At 41.5% G+C, this 20,530-nt stretch overlaps 1 protein-coding gene across 3 annotated transcripts in view; it reads right to left on the bottom strand.

Annotated features, from left to right (window-relative positions):
- The window catches only part of SNCAIP (synuclein alpha interacting protein), a 93,294-nt gene extending 88,678 nt beyond the window's left edge, over window positions 1-4,616 (bottom strand). For 2 of the 3 annotated variants that reach the window (XM_058827858.1, XM_058827860.1), the window contains exon 1: window positions 4,518-4,616. The gene's annotated coding sequence lies outside the window, so the exon portion shown is untranslated. The remainder of the gene's footprint in view (window positions 1-4,517) is intronic. The other variant, XM_058827859.1, reaches the window with a different exon arrangement.
- Window positions 4,617-20,530: the final 15,914 nt, after the last annotated feature.

The raw sequence follows: 20,530 nt of genomic DNA, 5'->3' as shown, positions 1-20,530 counted from the left end.
GTCCCCCTGATGAAGCTCACCCAGAGCAGGCTGTACAGGACTATATCCAGGCTGGTCCAGGAAGGAGACTTCCCAGCCTCTCTGGGCAGCCTGTTCCAAGAAAGCTATGCAGCAGAGTCTGATTTTTTAGTCACAGATGTAAACAAGTTGCTTAAAACCGGGGGGGGGGGGGGGGGTTTTAAGGGAAGTGCTAAGTTCTTGATTAGAATTTAATTTTAAATGGAAAGGTCCAGATTGATTCAGTAACAATAAAACAGAAGTGGGGGGAAAAGGGGGAGGATTTTTATATAAGAAGAGGTCATGTAGTACACTGTATTGAGTCCAAAAGATAAGTAAGACAATGCTTTTTATCTGGTATAAACAAAAATAATGCCAACAGCTTGACTGCAAACAAGAACTGAGGAGGAAATTGCACCAAAAAGGAAATGCTTACAGCAAAACTCACAAACCTAATGCTATGTTTCAACCAGAAAAAAAACACTTTCAAGCACTGCTTAGTAACTCTTTATGAAGTGCAAATCAACCATATTCATATTCAAAATAAGCTTTTGAAAACACTCCTTAACATACAGGAAAACATATCTAATGAAGGACTGCCCCAGCTGTGATAGCTGAGTTGCACTTTCCTTTGATAACTCAGGACTAAGACCTTCAGAACTTTCAATAACTTGGAGCTTTATTGTAGAAGACAAAATCACCATTCCACCTTAGGTAAATAGCAGACAATATTTCTACTACAAAAATTAATTAATAATTTTCCCCTCTCAGTTTAAAACTTTCTCAGGGACTTAAATCAATAAAGTATCTGATGCATATGTTCTATCTTCTTGTTTCCAATGGTTCCACTGTGCATATCAATCTATTGTAGAACCACATTTGCATTTAAAAAGCAGTTCCCTTGTGTTTACTATGCACCTGCTTCATGTAAGCCTATCTTCTCTACCTCCTTAGAGAAACAACAGATCTGCCAGAAAAAGAGGGAGCGCAGACACAACGCTACTCTAAGTCCTCCTGCCAATTATCTAAGCACCATTTCCTTTAGTTTAGTTTAGTTATAGTCCTATTTGGACACGAGTTGAAAAGAATTACTATTTACCCTTCCAAAATCCAATGTTTCTCAACTTTTTCTAACATATTTTTCATTTTGACAAGGAACATATACATTTCAATTGTAAAAAACCACTGTACTTGCTTAGCAACACACAGTAAGGCACTGGCAAAGAGATTACTTACAGACTTGCATATGAAAAGTATAAACTTTTCTTTATTTTACTTGGCATTAACTTTAATTATTACGGCTGCATAAGGAAGGATGAGAGTATTCTCCTCTTGACATCCACCTGAAAGGGGACGCAGGCTTATTCTAGTAAAATTGAAATAAAAAAAAAAAAAGAATTGTTCCCTGCCTCCTTGTTCATGATTCATGGGTTGCCTCTAGAGCTCCATGCACACAATCAGAGACAGACAAGGGTGCAGATAAAGCTTTGCTATCCACTTCTTCTAGTCAGCTAAAACATTTAAACACCAGATGAAGAAGATAACGTGCTGCTTCCCATAAAGGCTGCTGAACTACTGGCCTTTGTGCTCCTGAGGTGCAGCATCACCGCTCCACGACAGCAAATGTCAGGTGTCGCAAGTACCATCATCCCTGCACCACTGTCAGCAGGACTTCTGTGCCGCTGTCTATGAAAGATCAGTCACCTCACAGGGCTGTCTCTGGCTGCTTGCTCCCCTTTCTTGTTGCTATCTTCTCACCTGTGGAGGCAGCGCTACTTGCATGTCTCCACCTCAGAGGGCAGAAGCTATAGCAGTTGTGGCAGGGCTGTCATGCTTTCCCCTTCCTGCTTCTAATCAGATAAGCATCCAAGGACAGAGCTACTGTGGAAGTAGGTGTAGGTCTGAGACACTGAGACATCCCAGAAGTGGACTGTGAGAAAGAGAGCTGTGAGAAAGAAAGCCAATGCAGGTGATATTCCACCTCAGGAGTGTGTGGGATGAAGACTTCTTGCACTTACAGAGTCAACATGGGAACAGATTTCAGCTGCCAGGAAAACTGGACAACTGGGACTGTTCATAGCTTTTCAACCTCTGGTGATGCCCAGTTAAGAAACAGTTACAAAATATGTAATATTCAGGATCATGGTTTTGCAATTATGAAAAAAATGACTTATCACTTACTCACAATACTCCATGAAGGGACTGAATCTTCAAGGGTACCTTCAGTCAACTTGTCCAAGCAGTCTAATTTTACATATGGCTCTTTGTAAACTCAGAAGCTGGCCCCAAAGAACTCATGACATACTTACTTTCCACGTTGCTGTCGCTAGAGAAAAAAATATTAAGACAAGCAGCTTCTAGCTAATGTAAGACACTATCTTCTACAGAACTTCCTTACCTGAAAGACTGCCCATCTCCTCATGCCAAAATAATACTTAAAAGCATTTTGAGTAGCCTGCACTGGACTGCTTGCTCAAAAACGACAGAGGTTTTTTTTAACTCACTGCTTGACTTTGGAGGTAATTCTACACTGGGCCAGTACTCTGATGTAGTTCTATTTTACTCACTTTTTCAACAAGCTACAAGTCACACACGTACTTTCTGCAGCACACTGAGATCAGTGACAAGGACTAGAAATCACTACACCTGAAAAAGAAGTAAACTGCCAGTTTAAGGCAGTGTACACGACTGTATTAAGCAAAATGGTGAGTGTGCCTAAGTTCATCTTTGACACATGAAAACATGCAGAAATTAAGCATATCACACCTTACAAAGGGAGTCTTTTCACTACAGGCCTTTTCACACATGGGCTATCTGTGCTAACTAAGGAATACTTGAAGGAAAAATTAAAATTTTTGTACTGTAACTGCAACGATGAGGCAGGTGTCTCTTTGACAACTGAGCAGGTCAAATTCTAATTTTTTTTATTCAGACAAAAAGCACTTCTGTGTTTGAACTAGCCCTTGAGCAGCCCTCACAAACCTGGTCTTGAAACCAGTTTTTCAGCTTACCTGCTAAATCTAATCCTGCTAAATATGGCTCCAGTATTGCACAAGGCACATTTTCAGGCTTAGCAGTATCAAGACAGAAGTGGCTTACAAAGTCCACCAACCATAAGCTCATACATGAACTAGTTGCAGACGATTTTAGGGTGAAGAAACTCATGTTTATGGGTGGTAGTAAGGCAACAGGTCATGCTTTTTATGGCTTGCTGGAAGCACATGCAGTGCACATAACTCCTAAACTCAGTAAGGGCAGGACACCATTAAAAGTCTGCTACAGCATGCTGCACAAGGTTAAATGCACATCATTCAATGTAATTTCTGGCTGCAGGATCAGTGCTATTTGCACAAAATATAAAATTGTCTTGATTTCCCAATGCTATGACTGCGTATCTTTCTTCAGCCATTCAAATAACAGAAAAGGGTCCAACAGTCAAGTGATCTGCTTCAGAATAATTTTTTAAAAACTTTTTTCAGTTACCTTTTGCTATTGGAATGCTGAGGCATAAAACAAGGCTAAGATGGTAAGATTTTCCATGGAAAACACAGGCACTAGCAGTTTTTTAGTGGGTTTGGGGGTGAGGGGACTTTTAGAGGAACAGTTGTGACTCATTAATATCTCTGTAAGAGATGTGGCTTTAAGCCAACCATTGAAAGTGCTCTGAGGTGATAACACTGACAATGAAGACTGAGAGCGGCTGGTTTGTATCCAGTACCATCAAAACCTGATCCTTGAGCTCTCCTTTATATAAATTACATCTGCTCACATAAAACACTCATTGATAGAGGTATGAAAAAGGTTTAATCCCCGCTGCTGCAAAAACACGATTTTGGATTGACCCAAGTATAAGCCTTGGAGCATGTTCCTACCAGACAACTTGGCATTTGCTTCCCCACAGCTACAAACATGCAACTCCTGCTTGATTTTCTTCCAGATTTCGGCTTGCCCGGCGGGACAGGAGGGTGCTGAGGCTGGGTGCCTGCCCGGACGCCCGGCTCCGAGCAGAGCAGCGGCAGCTCAGCGGCGGCTGCGAGCGTCCGCGGCTTACACAGAGCTTACAAGGGCTTCGCGGCGGCACTTCGCACGACTGACATCACGGATGTGCTCAGCCCCGGCGAAACCCCCCGCGTTCAGCCCTGATTTCATGCGCAAAGCACTTCCCCGGGGCGGGCTGGCGGGGGCCAGGGCTCGCCCCCCGCCGCCGCTCCCGCCCGCAGCCCGCGTCTCCCGCCGCCCGGCAGCCCCGCTCCGGCGCCCCCGGGGACGCCTGGGCGGGGGGAAGCGCCTCCAGCACCACCCGCACCCCCCGCCGGGCACCCCGGGCTCGGCTCCGGGCACCCCGGGCTCGGCTCCGGGCACCCCGGGCTCGGCTCCGGGCACCCCGGGCTCGGCTCCGGGCACCCCGGGCTCGGCTCCGGGCACCCCGGGCTCGGCTCCGCGCCCCCTCTCCCGCCGCCCCGGGGGCAGCGCTGTCGGCGGCAACAAAGCCCCCGCCCGCTCCGCTCCCCTCTCCTCACCTCACCCCTGCGCTCCGCTCGGCCGCGGCCGTACCACGGCAGCCGGGAGTGATGGAGACGGGGAAAGGACCCAGGTGCCGCCTCTCGGCTGCCGCCCCCCGCCACTCCCCGCCGGTGCAGGCAGCGATCCGGCAGCGGCCCGGCTCCCGCCGCCCCGCCCTCCGCCCCTGCCCTGCCACCGGGCAGCGGCCGGCAGGAGCGGGAGGAGGAGAGGGAGAGGGAAGCAGGGAGCGAGGGAAGGAGGGAGGGGAGGGGGCGGCCCTGCTGCGTCACAATGCGGGGGGCGCTGCCACGTGACCGGCGGCGCGGGGCGGGGGCGCGGAGGCTGCGCGGGACCCCGCTGTGGGGCGGGGGCACCGCTGCCCCCGGAGCCACGGCCACAGAGCCTGCCGGCGGCACCGACCCTGCCTCCGCCACCGACCCTGCCTCCGCCACCGATCCTGCCTCCGCCACCACCACCGCCGAGTCTCCGCGCCCCGCGGGCCCCGCGATCGTGAGGAGCGATTGCCCGCGGCGCCCGAAGACTGCTCCGGCGTGCCCAATGCGAAGCGCGTGGCACCCCGCCGCGCTAAAAATAATGGAAATGCAGAGCTCGAACCTTGAAAGTGCCGAGTTCAATCCGCTCACATCTGTTTGAAATAAAACTCGGTGGGTTTGGTTGGGGGGTGGATTTTTTATTTTATTTTTTTTTTAATTTATTTTGGTCCACTATAAAACCTGGAAAGCTTCTCTGGTTCATAGGTCAACGAGGACAGAGGCAGTGGCATCCTTGTGCACCTTCCCATCGAGCTGGTCCCACCTGCCTTGGCAAGAAACCAGCGTTTTCTGGCACAGTGCTGCTAAAGGTGCTCCTGCGCCCCGCCGCTGCAGGTGCTCGGCGAGCCGGGCAGAAACCCGCCGGCTGCCCCTCAGACACTGCAGGGGTGCCCGAAAAAAGGAGTCCTCCAAAGAGGTTAGCACGAGTAACGCCCTGCCACCCAGGCATCTGATGGCAGCAGGAGGAGAGCAGAGAAGTGAACCCTTGGCTGGGTTTTCTTCTTTGTGATCTAGCCTATTTCGTTTCCCCCTTACTTTTCATAGGCACGTTTTCCATCCTGTCTCTTAAAGTTTACCTTTTATTTACCTTTCCGCCTTCCACTGCTCTTGTGTGCTTTCACCTTTCAACAACAGAACTTCTTAAATTTAATTTACTCTGATGAGTCAGGACTGCAAAAGCCTGAGAGATGCATGTAGGAAATATAAGTGAATTTGTACTAGTTTGGCATTTTGGAAAACTACTGCCCACAGAGCACACTCAGCAGTACTGCAAGCATGCCCACATCAGTCAGCATGTAGCAGTGCTCTGGAAGAGTCTCTGGAAATTGGGAAAACACTTCAGTCTTGTACCTAAACTCCCCTGTTCCCACCCCTTTTAATTAATTTAAATCCCCTGGGACACGGTCATCAGACAGTAACAACCTTGATAAACTTGTCATCTGCCCCCAGTAACTTTGACATGAAAGGAAATACAGTTCCCCATGATTCATTACTTGAGCTATCTAGGAGCTGCAGCATGATGCATTTTTAGCTTATGTAATACTTTTGCCTAGAAGTTAAAAGCTGTTATATTTCTTTCTTGTTAAACTACATTTTTGAGATATGTAAAAAACAAACTTGAATATGAATTACAGTGATGTCTTCTAATGTTTATGTGCAAGGCCAACTATGTGGTGCAACCTTAACCACATGTGCACACTGAACGTGGAGAAAGGAGTACTTTGGACAGGTCTTCTACTTTTATGTCATTTACTTTTAGGAAAATGATATTTGGATACTGCACGTTTCACACTTGTACGTACTTGTTTCATACTTGTACATGTATTTGAGATAGTGACCATTTGGGGTATTTGTAATGCACTTGATTAGATGGTTTTATTCAGGAATGTTGGTCAGCTGTGTGTGATTAAATGGTTTAAAAGGAATGCAGGTCAGCTCCAGAATACAATATCATGTATGAGCATGACCTGTCTGACAAACAGTGTTGATGAAAAAACAAAACCAAAAAGTCTTATTTTAATTTAGAGTCTATAAATACCATTCATATGCCAATACAATTTGTAAGATAAAAGCTTGGCAAGCATTTTTGTATGTGTTATATATAATAGTGTCTCAGTTAGTACTGATAACCCTGCTTGTGTATATGCTTCTGAAATCATTGCTGAAAATAGTGTTTAAATAAGAAGTGCTGATTAGGCTGTGTAACTGTAAAAATCCCTTAAATTACGATACACAACTTCAGTTCTTGTAAGAACTTCAGGGTGGATTTTTACTGCCTGTTATATGGCCCCATCATTATTTTTTGTCTAAATTAAAATCACAGAATGTTAGCTCTCTTCTTGCTGTGCATGCTGATACAAACATTTGCTACAATAGTGAAAAGCTTGTCATTGATAACCCTATTCCTGATGGAGTAAAGTGTTTCAAAAGTGCGTTGCCCATTGTTTTTCTAGGGATCATTCAGTGGCTTTGTTGAACCTCAGTATTCCTACGTGGTGAAGCCAAAGCCAGTATTTGTGTCAACTGCAGAGTATGGCTGGATGCACATGAGAACAGAGTGATCTGTGGCCCACCTCAAGGGCCCATGGCTGTCAGCCTCAGTCACAGCATCTGCCAGTGATCACATACATTGACTTTAATGAGCACAACACAAAACCTTCTGTTCCTTTTGAAATTTTTCTAGGAGATGAGTTTGAGACATTTAAAAGTGTGATGCTTGATGACACTGCTTATGAAGACGTGACCACATTATACTTAAGGCACAAAGCCCGTGGAGACATTTCCTGCAGGAGATTTTCTATTCCTATACAGGACCAACACTGGTGCCTCTATGCTTATTCCTGGCTATGTGCAGCAGCCTTGTGAAGGAAAAGGTAGACCGGAACAGAAAGGAGAGGGCAGAAGCCTGGAAGAGATGAGCCCAGCAACATCCAGTACATTGCCATTTTTTTCCAGAGCATTAAGGCTGAGAATCAGTGTTGTACAGGTAACTCTAACAGTTGGTAACCTTAGGGACTTTATGTAACTAATACATACAGGCAGCCTGTGAACGTCCAGATGGTGATCTAGGTCTGCTGATGTATAGTATCTCCACCAAAGAACATCAACAACTGTATCATATGAAGCAAAACCTAGCAATTACAATGTAAGGGTATCTCCTGAAACAACAAAGAACAAGCTTTAGTTTGGTCAAATGATGAACCATGATGACTCAGTCATTCAAGGCAGTCATCTCTTCAAAAAAAAAAAAAAAAAAAATTAAAAACACATTTAGCTTTGAGAATCAGTAAGAGCATCTACCATTTTTAGGGCATGACAGAATTTAGGTACTAATTTCAAAAGGGTGAGTCCAAACCAGGTGAATTTTTCCTGTCTTCACCTTCAGATTCTGAGCGGAGGTAAACGACACAGATCAAGTCAGCCGTACATCTAACTTTCGAAAAGTGTTATTCCTAAATTTTCCCACCTTCAGTCTACCCTGCAATAAATATATAAAATATTTTCCTCATTTTGGAAAAAAACCCATTTTAATTCTTAGAAGCACATAAGAATTTAGAAAACAATGGTATAGGCACAATTCTGTTAGGTTGAGAAAGTGATGACAATGTTGCATAGACTGCTATAAGAAATGACTTACTGTTTCACTTGGATTGGTACAAATGGTACCATACATGCTGATGAGTAAGTCGACCATCTCAGATTCATGCTGCTACATCTGAAGGAAAACTGAGACTACATATCTGGGACTGCAATAAAACAATTGTTTTTCTGTTGTGTTTTTGCATTGTTTTCAGTGCTTGTAATGCCTGAACCTGATCTGTTAGCCCACAGTGGACCAGTCTGACATCAGCAGAATTCAGAAAGCAAGAGTTTGCCTTGAAAAGAATGCAGATCAGTTCCTCATCCATAAGAAGAGAGAGACGTACAAAAATACAAATAATTAGTTCAAAACCATCTTTCGGTGCATATAACTTTGTTTCTGGGGTTGGGCAGAAAGTATTTTCTACAATCTTAAGAGGCCATTTAGTTGGCAGCATCATGGGCAGAGAGGAGACTCAAGCCTGGGCTTTATTAAATGCTTATTTATTTAATCTATTCTGCTGGATAAATCACACAGAGAATTTCACAATGTGACATCCAAGGTCCTGCTCACACATTTGGCACAGCTGTGCAGGAGAACTGAACATTGTATGTATGGTTGGAAAGCTAGTACATGGCACCACTGCCTCAAAAGGTCAGGGACAATTACCATAATCAGATACTCTGATTTCTGGCATAAAGCCCCACAATTCCTGGTTGAACTAGAGAATGTTTTTCAGAAAGTGATCTAATCTTGCTTACTACAGTCCTAACAACATTGTTGTAATATATCATTAGCTTCACTGTTAAATTATGTATGCTTTGTCCATCTTTTCATTCAGTTTGTTTGAGTTTTGAGATTCTGACTATGCCCAATGTAAATAGGAATCTGTCCATATATTTACAGTATGTTTTCAAGCCCCCTTCCAAAAGTTCTTTTGATAGTTTATAACAGATTTCTTAAAACTTCCCTGATATTTTAACAGTAATTCAAGCCCACAACTTTGAATTTGTGAATATTTGACATCACAGATTTTCATTCTGAAAATTAATTTTGGCAAATTGGAAAGCTTCCAAGTGTGAGCCTCACAACAAATTACAGATCATAATACATCTTCCTCTTTTTTTTTCTATCCATTATTCCTCTGCTTTATGCACCAAGACCACCTTTGAATATGGCCACATTAGCAAGTTGCCACAAGGTAAGGCAGAATTTGAAGCAATGGATTACATGTCTGCTCCATAACTGTCCTGGCGTAGCTCCTTCTCCCTCCCATGCTGAAGCCAGATCACTTGCTTGGGGAAGGCTCCTGTTTAAGGGGCAAGTGAATTTGCACTCTTCAGAGGATGAGAGCATGCACAGAAGCAGATCCCACAAAGCAGCTGAACCTGATGGGGTTTTGCATTATCTTACGGCATTAGAGCTTTGCGGGATTACTTGGCTACTGTTTTATACTGGGAATACATGGTTGGCTGTCCATAATTACACTCCACATAATTACACTTTTCTCCCATCCTGTATATATGACACACATTCTCGATGTGACCCCTATTAGGCAAGAAAAACAAGGAAGAAAAGTTGTTTTTTTTTAATGTGATTAGAATATAAAGATGTTGCATGGTGCCAAATCAGAGATAAGATAAAAAGTCAAAAGCCTTGGAGTTTAGGTTCAATGTCAATTTACACATATCCTTTTCAATTCATTAGGGGTATGAATGAGTCATTAGAGGAAATCCTGACTGGGGAACACATTAACTTGGATTAAGACCAAATATTATGTTTCACTTGAGCCTCAAGCAAAATCTGTACCACCATAAACTTATTGTAAGAGCCAGAAGTGAATTCCGGTCACAGCAACACTGTGAAATAATAAAAAACTTTATAGCTTTAACCAGTACACCACCACTGATTTGACTGTTTTGAAGATGCCCCAATTAATAACATTATTTTGAGAAAGTTTAAATCCATGCTTACTGTCAATCCCTTGGCAGAAGACTCTCCTGAATTAGATCAAAGCAGGACATTTCAAACAGTCTTTAACTAATTGCTAAAATAATGATTAAAAAATACACTCTAGAGAAAACACTCTGTAAACCAGCTGACTGTAATAAAAGCCTAAAAGGAAGGCAAATTCGCATTAAAAAGTTAGGGCAGAAAAGGTTCGGTTTTGGGGATTGACCGGTGTATTGGGGCCTATTACTTCTCAGCTGAATTCACGAGTTCTGCAATAACTCTCTGTGGAGGGAACTCAGGGGACACAGAGAAAAACAAAGTGTTTCTAAGCAGTTAGAGAGGTGGCTGCTTCCTGTTTTCTTGTCTTACTGAATCTCAGGCAACACATGCAGACATGCAGTTGCACATTAGACACGCACATCTATCTGCATATCTACCTATATGTAAAGAACTCGACACAATGATGGCTAAAACTAGCCCTGAAATCATTCCTTGGAAAGTAAACATCAGTTCTTTATCCTGCTTCGTTCACTTAGAAGACAGGGTTCATTTGCTGGGTTAGCAAATGAGAGTATATAGTGGTCTGCTTTGGTTCTTATAAAAGTAAAGGTGCCAACAGTGGCCACACTGCTCCCAGTACAGACCACTCTCTTTGCAATGCCGTCTTAAACAACCTCTCAGAAGACTTCTGTCATGATCAAAGGCACTATTTTGGGTAAGAATAGTAACAGAGTTTCAATATATGGTGAGAGATCACAGCAAATAAATGTGGTGTTTACACAGAAGGTTGAGTACGGGCATTTTGTGTGTCAGCATCAAACCAAGGCTACAGCCATCTTTAGTAAAGGTGCTGCTTTGTCCTGGAAGAAAGCTAGTTCACCTGTAACATCTGATCATTGCTGTGATCAGATATTGAGAGTTTCCACCTTCTCAGTTGCTGACATGATGCTTCTGAACATTAATATTCACATAAGGAATAAAATTTCCCATTCATGTGACTTCTTATTTGGCAAATCCATGTTTACCAGAGCTTACTAAAACCACCTGTCTGCCTGAGCTTCCATCTGTAAGACTGGAAGTAGTTCTGTGAACAAAGAAAAACACAGGAGAATTCTTCTGTTTAAATTAACATTTAAAATTGAAGGCATTTACATATTACTATACATTCCTACTGGAAAAGGGAATATGTCTTGTGAATCTTTATGCTGACTTAACCTGACTGCTTTAAGGTTAAGAAATCAGGTTTCAGGCTGATTTCTGTACAATCACAGAATCATAGAATGGACCAGGTCTGAAGGGACCTCAAAGATCATCTAGTTTCTGCCATGGGCAGGGACATCTCCCACTAGACGACATTGCTGAGGGCCATCCAGCCTTGATGGTCTTGAGCATTTCTAGGGATAGGGCATCCACAGCTGTTTTCAGCAACCTGTTCCAGTGCCTCACTGGCCTCACAGCAAAGAATTTATTCCTAATACCTAAACTAGACCTGCTGTCTTTCAATCTGAAACAGTTCCCTCATCTCCTGTCAATACATGCTCTTGGAAAACATTCCTCCCCCTCATGCTCTCTTCAGGCGAGAGAAGGCTGCAGTTAGTTCACCCTGAAGCCTTCTCTCCTTCAGGCTGAACAAACACAATTCTCTCAGCCTTCCCATGTGGGAGAGGTGCTGCATCCCTCTGAGCAGCCTGGTGGCCTCACTCCAACAGGTCCATGTGCTGGAGACCCCAGAGCTGGATGCAGCATGCCATGGGGGTCTCACCACAGTGGAGCTGAAGGCAGAACCACAGGAAAACCTCCTTTTCTTACCTTGCACAGAGACAGTTACAAACAAGCTTATTTCAGACAGCATTTTCCTTTGGTTCTCCTGTGTTCTATTCCACTGTTGTTTTCTTCCACTGTTGTACTTGTCATACCTGTCTCTTTGCTATCTTTGATATCTAACAGATACCTATTTAAAGTATTGGGAACTGAAGAAGAAACAATTCATGTTCTTTTTTTCTGTATTATTCTTCTGTTGCTACAAAGTAGTATTTGTCTGCAATAAATAATTCATAAAAGAATCACAATTATAAAGGCATATTAGACTGTGGCACTCTTTGTAAATACCCTTAACAAGAAGATAAGGACTGTGGGTAAAATAGACCAAAACCTAATTAAGAAACAACATATTCCTCTTCATGAGGAAGAGGGCGTATTTTCAAAGCACAAGCTGAACTGAAGCCCTTTTAAACTAAAGTCCTCTGAACTCAGGAAACCCTGTGAGCCTGGAATACCAGTTCTCCCCACATGGCCAATAATACAGTTGATTCTTAACACAGAATCAACTTCTCCCTCTCCCAACACTCACACATGCAATTATGAACCAGCAATAACACAATTTGGTAATTATCATCTGAAGTCATCATTTAGTTGTTCTGATACCAAATAGGGCTTCTGCCAAAGAAAACTTAGTTATTCAAATAGCATTGTATTAAGCATTCAAAAGACTTTGAAAACTCAAAACAGCAATCATGTCTCATGGGATTCACAGTTCGTATTGTCAATCTGTCCTCTGTCCCGTGATCATTGCTGTGATTTACAAAAATAAAACCAGAAAAAATGTCTAAAAACAATATGGGCCAAATAACAGCTGTTCTAAATTGTCATAACTTTTCCAATCAAAGAAGAATGATGTTGATCTAACACCCGTGAAGATTCCAACTCTGATCTTTTTTTTTTTTTCTTCCTTCCAGTATGTCATAAGAAGGATGATAGTAGCCAATGATAACACATCTTGCATGGTATTCCTATTCTCTTTGTATTTGTCCTGCTAGTATTGTGTTCTACACTAGAGTTATTTTTCTCTTTTCTCCAGCTGTTTCTGTTTCTTCTCCTCTTTCTTTTGTGTCTTTTCCTTTGATATATTATTTATTGTTATTTGAAATGGCGAAGAAACAGGTTCCAATTTTTTTTTTTCTCCAGAAGAAAACATATTAATTTGAATCTGTCTTCACAGCATGTTCCCTGCTCATGGGCCACCATGCAAGTACCAGCCTCTTCACTTTGTTACAACTCCATTGTTCTAGATACTGGTTGTTATTGTGGTGTGCATGCATAATGAAAAAAAAATCCAGAATACACAGCCTCTTGAGAGCTTGGAAAATGAAGATGTGAAATTATATCATCTCCTACTTCTACACTTAACAACATGAGAGGATCACCAAGGGGTTTGAAACTTATCATCTACCAGAACAGAATTTCCTAATTTCCAAGGAAGCCTTATCTTAGCATCTTCCTTATATACAATTTCTCCTCCCAGTCCAAGAACTGGAAGCTGGCATGACTGCACTGGCATATGCAAACCTGGCAGATGTTTCCTCCAGATCTGCTTTCAGCTGGTATAGTTTAGAAATGCCTTTTGGTCACTTGAAATGGTTTGGGAGCTGGCCTTGGATCACCAAGCTATTCAGCCCTCCTTCCCCCACACCCCTTTGTGTGATTGACAAGCCCAAATTGAACATCTCAGATAATCTTCACTAAAAATTAGAGTTTAGCCCAGGAACTTACTCAGACAGATGTTCTGTCTATACTATCGAAATTTGTACAGAATAGGCTATCACACCCCTCACTCTTTGGGAGATTATGCTGGGCCAGGTATGGTACACTGCAGTTATGAAGCCTGAAGGCTCACAGGGTCATGGGTTATCCTCCATTAGCCAAAACATGCTGTCTCCTGGCCAGCCCAAAATCCCAAAGTGTTCTTTTGCCAGCTATTGCTTTTTGGATGTCTATTTTAAGTAGTGAAGCATGAAAAGGCAAAGTTTGGAACCTGATCTAAGGGTCTGAGGTTAGTTGTTTCACTTAAGGATGGTATCAGCAAAATAAAATGTAAGTGGAAGTTCAAGAACTGGAGATCGTGGAGGTAACTGTGACTTAGCTAAAAAGGATTTGTGAACTTCAGGGATAAAATAGACAAAACAAGAATAATTATGATTTGACATTGATGTGTGCCAAAATCCTGGATCTACATTTGAAGCCATACAATTTAAGAAAAGCTGTGGAATTTGCAGTCTCAACACCTGTCAAGATTGCAAACTCACTTCACAAACTTTTTCCAAACAGAGGTTAAAACAAGAAAGTGAAAGGATTCCTGAAAGCTGGAAAAGGAAGGCACAATTAGAAAAATACAAAGCATTTAAGAAAAGGATTTTACTGGGTCCAGTGTGAGTGGGTGAGAATTTGATTACAGCATATAAGAGGGTTGGGAACGCAGTCAGCAGATTCAGAGAGAAAATAGGTCAGAGCAGTGTTAACTGCAAGAGAAATTCCTTCAAGGAATTTCAGGCCATATGGAGTAATTACAAAATGTATTCACAGAATTATAGAATATCCTGAGTTGAAAAGAATCTATAAGGATCATTAAGTCCAGCTGCTAGGCCTGCACAGGATAATGCCCAAAACCACACCAGGTGCCATGGTCCAAACACTTCCTGAACTCTGTCACGCTGGTGCTGTGACCACTTCCCTGGGGAGCCTGTTCCAGTGCCCAGTCACCCTCTGGGTGAAAAACCTTTTCCTGATACCCAACCTAAACCTCCCCTGACAGTTTCATGCCATTCCCTTGTGTCCTGTCACTGTCACTACAGAGCAGAGATCAGTGCCTGCCCCTCCTCTTCCCCTCCCAAGGAAGCTGTCACTGCACTGAGGTCTCCCCTCAGTCTCCTCTTCTCCAGGCTGAACAGACCAAGTGACCTCAGCCACTCCTCACACGGCTTCCCCCCAAGGCCCTTCACCATCCTCACAGCCCTCCTTTGGACACTCCCGAACACCTCAATGTCTTTTTTGTGTTGTGGCACCCAAAACTGCCCCCAGCACTCGAGGTGAGGCTGCCCCAGCTCAGAGCAGAGTGGGACAGCTGGTGATGCTGTGCCTGATGCCCCCAGGACATGGAATATTGTCCTTTTCCGGCTTAGAACTGGGAGCAGTATTCATGCAGGCAACACACTGACATCTCTAAGGTGGAAGAAGTCTTCCACGTATTTCTTTGGTTGTTTCTCTACATGGAAATCCAAAACTGTTGACAGTGTCACGTTGTTCTCAATTGTCTGCTGTGACATTGCATAGAAACAGCAGATGTCCCAGCATTGCTAGATGATTTTTCAATGCCTTATTGACCTAAAGGAAATGGTAAAACATTTCATGCAATTGAATATGAAGTAATCCTGACCCAGCAATGAGATGCCTATCTCTGGCATTGTTCTTCTCCTTGCCAAATGTTCTCAGCCAGCTGCTATTTTCAATTTAATATCCTTGACTTGACGTATCCCTTCTGTTTCCATTATTTACTTTTTCTTCTTTTTTTTTTTCTAGTTTATGTCATTCCCCTGTATGGAATAAATAATTTTTAAAAAGCCCCAAACTCAAAAAGAGTATTATCAGGAAAAAGGTAATGAGCAAAATAACCTCATTTGACCCAACATAACTACACAGATAATTTCTGTTGAAATGAAACAAAAATTTATTTGCCACACCTAATTTCCTGATAATTTCCCTAATTGACATGATCTATTTATCACTCATCTTGTATCTCCTTCTCCCATTTTAGATCCTTTAATCTTGATGTATAATTTATGGAGTCCTGCCTTTCCATACTTTCACTCTATATTTATCCTGCATTTTCCCTCGTGGTCAGGATCACAACACTATGGCAAGAAATGACAACATAGACAAGCCACTTAGAGTTTACACTTCACTTCCACTGAGTCTTTACTTCATTCTGATTGCAGAATAGCTTAGGCTAAATGTGCTAGGGAAGCACAGAGTGTGTGGTAAGCATCCTGTAGAAGAATTCATTTAACTTCTAACCTACTTCAATTGTTCCATAAAATACTCCATCAACAAAAGACAAGACAAATTCATCATATGCTTAGATATTCATGTTCATTAGAAAGCACTGGATATATAGAGTCAAACTAGATTTCCAACATAAGTGGTCAGAAATACAGAAGGTACTACATATATTGTGAACATCATGATACATTGAAAAACTATCCCACTAGCTAAGTGGGTCAAAGTTATGGTTGGCTACAGAGACCTCAATATTTTTAATATTTCAAGGAAAATGTTATACAGAAATAATGGGTATCTTCTTTGAGTTCTCTTCATCTGCCATCTACCAATTGGAGAATTTTAGTTTACCTTGTTGGAATATTTTTGTGCTTTAGGATAATGGAATAATATTTTTTAAAATGGGTAAAACATACAGTAACAGCTCCAGCTTCTATAATGGATAGTACCAATTCAGTGTCTCAAGAACTACCTACTAGTAATTTTACGTTGCTAATTCTTGTTTTGTTTTGTTGTTTTGACATTGCTCTTCAGAATACACAGCACACTGTCAGTAAGTCCGTGATTAAGAGAAGTGGCTTAACTAACTTAGTCCTTTTCAGCATGCTTCTCTCTCCCATATAATATATTCTAAGAGAATGTATGGATTCAAACTGGTTTGTTGAAGTGTTGAAAGATCCTGCACAGAATGTAGTTCTGGCTCTAGTGAAAAGAAAAAACCAAAATTTCCACTGGCTCCACTTGGGATCAGGATTTTACTTGAAAGATGTCATGTTTCCATATTGCATAAATAAACTCATTTGGCCCTTAACCTGTGCTTGCTTTTTGCATATCCCGTGTGTCTCTGTTTAAAAGACAGGTGTCTGCTAAGGAAGGCAGGAACCTCCCTTGGAATGGAAAATGTAAACCTCCTCCTTCTGAATTATTATAATTTTGAAATTAAAGAGCTCCCAGGTAAATACATGAGGATAAGAATAACAGTTTTTTACTAGTATGTATAAATAAAAGAAACCTCTACAACTCAATAATTAAAATTGGAATAAAATGCAGTAGTACTAAAAACACTGACAGAGTCAGTATACAACCTGACACCCTGTTGGTCTGGGTGTTGGTAGCAGCTTGATTAAACGGTGGTTGCAGTCCTCCTGCAGTGACAGGTGTGGTTGTGGTGAAGCAGTGATCCTGTAGAAGGGTGTAGGTTTCCTCTGAAGGCCCAGTGGTGATGTAGAACAGTCTGGTCCCTCTCCTCTGGGAATCCAGTGGAGAAAGGCTGCCTGTGGGGCTCCAAGTCTCAGATTATATCCAGGTAGGAATGCTTGGCTCCTTCCCCTGGGTGGAGCATCTGACAATGGGATGATGTAATTTTATCAGTCATGCAGTGAGACTCAGTGGCCCATTAACAGAAGATTTCCCTCTGGAGAGAGGATGGGTGGTGGAAGAGACAAAGAACACTGCCACACCTGGTTTTAACAGATGGTGATAGAATACATAGTTTTGGTTACATCTTACACTGCAGCCTAAGGCACTGTGAAACAAGCCCATAAAGTTCAGCTCTTTCTGAGGGATTCAGAGAGTGCAAAACCTGCAAAAAAATTAAAAAAAAAAAAAAAAAAAAAAAGAAAGAAAGAAAAGAACTTTCATTTGGTATAGTTTCATACTTCTAAAATTAGGCTGTTCCCACTGTTTAAAATAAATGGGTAGTCAATGGGTTAGATTTCATTTAACTCCTGTAGTATCAGGTCTCTCGGTTCTACTGTCCAGGTAGTCTTAAAAACAATGCTTTATTTCTGAATGGAATAAGCCTGGGTTAATTTATTTTCTTAGATTTATGGAGGAAATTATGCAGAAAGACAAAAAACTGCAGATAGTTGATGGGAATACACATTTATTTATTTCATGAATGTGTCATTAAAAAAAAACCAAAGGATAAGTTCATCAGCACTGGTTTTTTTTGTTTTGTTTTTGTGGTGGATTTTTGGTTGGCTCTGTTTTGTTTTTATTTTTTTCATGCTTTTGATGTTTTGGCATATTTTCAATCTACATAAAGCAGTGTACAACCCCACACAACTAGAGGTATAAATGCCTATGGGCCTTGTTTAGTCAAAGCAAATTATTTAAAACACATATCCTTATGAAATTTAAGAGGCATAAAAGAATAGGTGGGTGCTGTTCAATGAGATGAGTGTTGGAGAAGTGCTGACCAATTCTTAGCTACAGAAGTATTAGGGACCCGTGGCTTGGTAATCCTATGAGCTGTTCATAGAGAGAATTAAGCTGGATAAACCTTTCTCCTTACGCATGAAAGAACGCCTTTAAAAGTCAGTGTTTTTCTCAGTTATAATCCTTGAAGTCTAATTCATGAAAAGTTTATCACGTAAGATTTTCAGTCAAGGAGACTAACAGTCCAAAAAGTAGGGCAGGAGTTAGATGTAACAGCTCATGTTTGAACATGCAAATACATTAATTTGCTTTAACAAGGAATTTTCATGGTAAATAAAGGACAATACATCAGAACAATCTTTACTGCAATGATTTTTGTTTTTACATAAGAAGAGCAAATGCAAGCACCGGTACTCTGTGATGAGCTGAAATGTTTGAAGACCCTAATGGTTGGGTGCATTACACATGTTGGTACTGGAGATGACTTGAAACGGCAAAAGGAATGTATTTACTTGCTCCCCCAGCTTCCCTCCAGAAACATTCATATGCCTCAGTGTATTTTAAGGGATTGCAAGCACAGAATTTTCATGCTATCTGGTCAGCTGTAACAATCACAGCAAACTGGTATGTCTCTGGAAAACAAAAACACCACGAAAATACCAGGGAAAGTTCACCTGTCCCTTGTGTTCACCTTTTCTGAAAGTATAAATATCCAGCAACATTATCCAAAAGAGCACTCATTGTATCTTTCACTATATTCTTCGTGAAAATTGATCCAAAGTGAGAAATCCATGGAGAAAGCAGTAACCACTAGATTATAGATTAGAAAAGAGGGACTCTCTGGGCACAGGATAGTAGAGAAGACTGAAAAGATAACAAGCCAAAGTAAGCAAGTCACAGGCAAAATGGGCACCAAAATAAAGGAAAAGATACCAAATTAGAAATGCATTATAAAAGAACTCAAACCAAGGTTGGACAATATGGAGATAAAAATATCCACATTGCTGTTTGGGTGTTACCCTTCGGCATGGGGAATAAGTCTTAACTGAGGCATGGAGATTTATTCTTTTTTTCATGCCTGTAACTGGAATGAGTAAAGCTCTTCCATATATCAGAACAAAAATATTTTGCCTTTTAGGAGTCTTTGACAACAAGATTCCTTTGTAAGTTGAATCTCTTGTTACTTCCCCATTTACAACTGCAAATTTAATGTGATTTTTTTTTCCCTCTAAAGATTGTCATGCTACCTCCTTTATATCCATGACGAAAAGATGATGAATTTTGTCTTCTGCTGCTGCTGGATACTGTCCTTTATTTATAACAAATAACCATCAAATTGAACTCTTTTTTTGTTTTGTTAATTTCCTGTTAAAAATCATACATGGGAAAATCTGTGATGGAATTTGTTGCAATGTTTTGAATATAGCAAAAGCATGGCAAAATTAGAACTCACTTTCTGAGTCTGAGTCTGAGAGCATGCCTGTGTGAGAGGCTGCTATGGGCTGGCTGAAGCTACAATGCCTTGGCCTGATGTAGCACATTTTCCCTTCAGCAAAACTCTCAGCAGGCCCAACTAAATTACAGCTCTGGACTATCGCTACTGAAATCACTTCCAGATGGAAACAGGCCTGTCACCATCTGCCTGTTGGGGCACGGGCAGTGGGGCTTGCACCTGTATAGGAAGACACACTCCAAGCTTTCTCTCCAGCGAGCATTAGGAATTTCTTCCGTTTCCAGCTGCTACCTTTAGCATAGAGCATCATAACGTTTACTTTAAAGTAAACACTATTTAAAACATACCATGCAGTTTAACTACCATGTTTCCTATCATAGCATTCATTAAAGATAAATTTTTATGTTAAAAGCAAAATTATTTTGAAGAAGTTAGAGTTTCAGCTAATGTAATTTCATGAATTATGAGGACCACAAAGAAGGAAGAAAAGCATGAGAGCAAGCAACTGATCCAGATATTACTGCCTCTTTCCAAAATACGGATCCTGAAATAATCTCCTTCATTATTGAGGACTGACATTAAGAATTCTTATTTAACTCTTAAACCTGAAATTCTCAAATTATGCTTTCTTGACACAGGGCTGCACTATTAGCTTAGTTTTCTTCTATCATAATATTTAATTTCAGATGTTCCAGTTTGGAATATGTCATTGCTGAAGGAAGTAGGTCAACATACAAGATGATAATAACAATGGATTTTACTTCTTAATATCTGATACACTACCAAAAATTTGATTTATTTTAAAAAATTGAAGAGCTTAGAACAATAGCCACAAAATCAGTCACTAGTTCATCTATATAAGATAGAATTCACAGTTTCACTCTTTAAGCCATATTTTGAGGGCTTGTCCTCTGGTCATATGTGATGGGTACATTTCAGTCTTACAGGAGAGACAGAACAAGTATATCAAATGAACTGTAAAGACAAAGGTCCATTTTCTGC

The sequence above is a fragment of the Poecile atricapillus genome, chromosome Z (assembly GCF_030490865.1).
Source record: "Poecile atricapillus isolate bPoeAtr1 chromosome Z, bPoeAtr1.hap1, whole genome shotgun sequence".
NCBI classification, from domain to species: domain Eukaryota; kingdom Metazoa; phylum Chordata; class Aves; order Passeriformes; family Paridae; genus Poecile; species Poecile atricapillus.
Note: the sequence above shows the minus strand (reverse complement) of the source record. Positions and strands in the feature narration are given on the sequence as shown.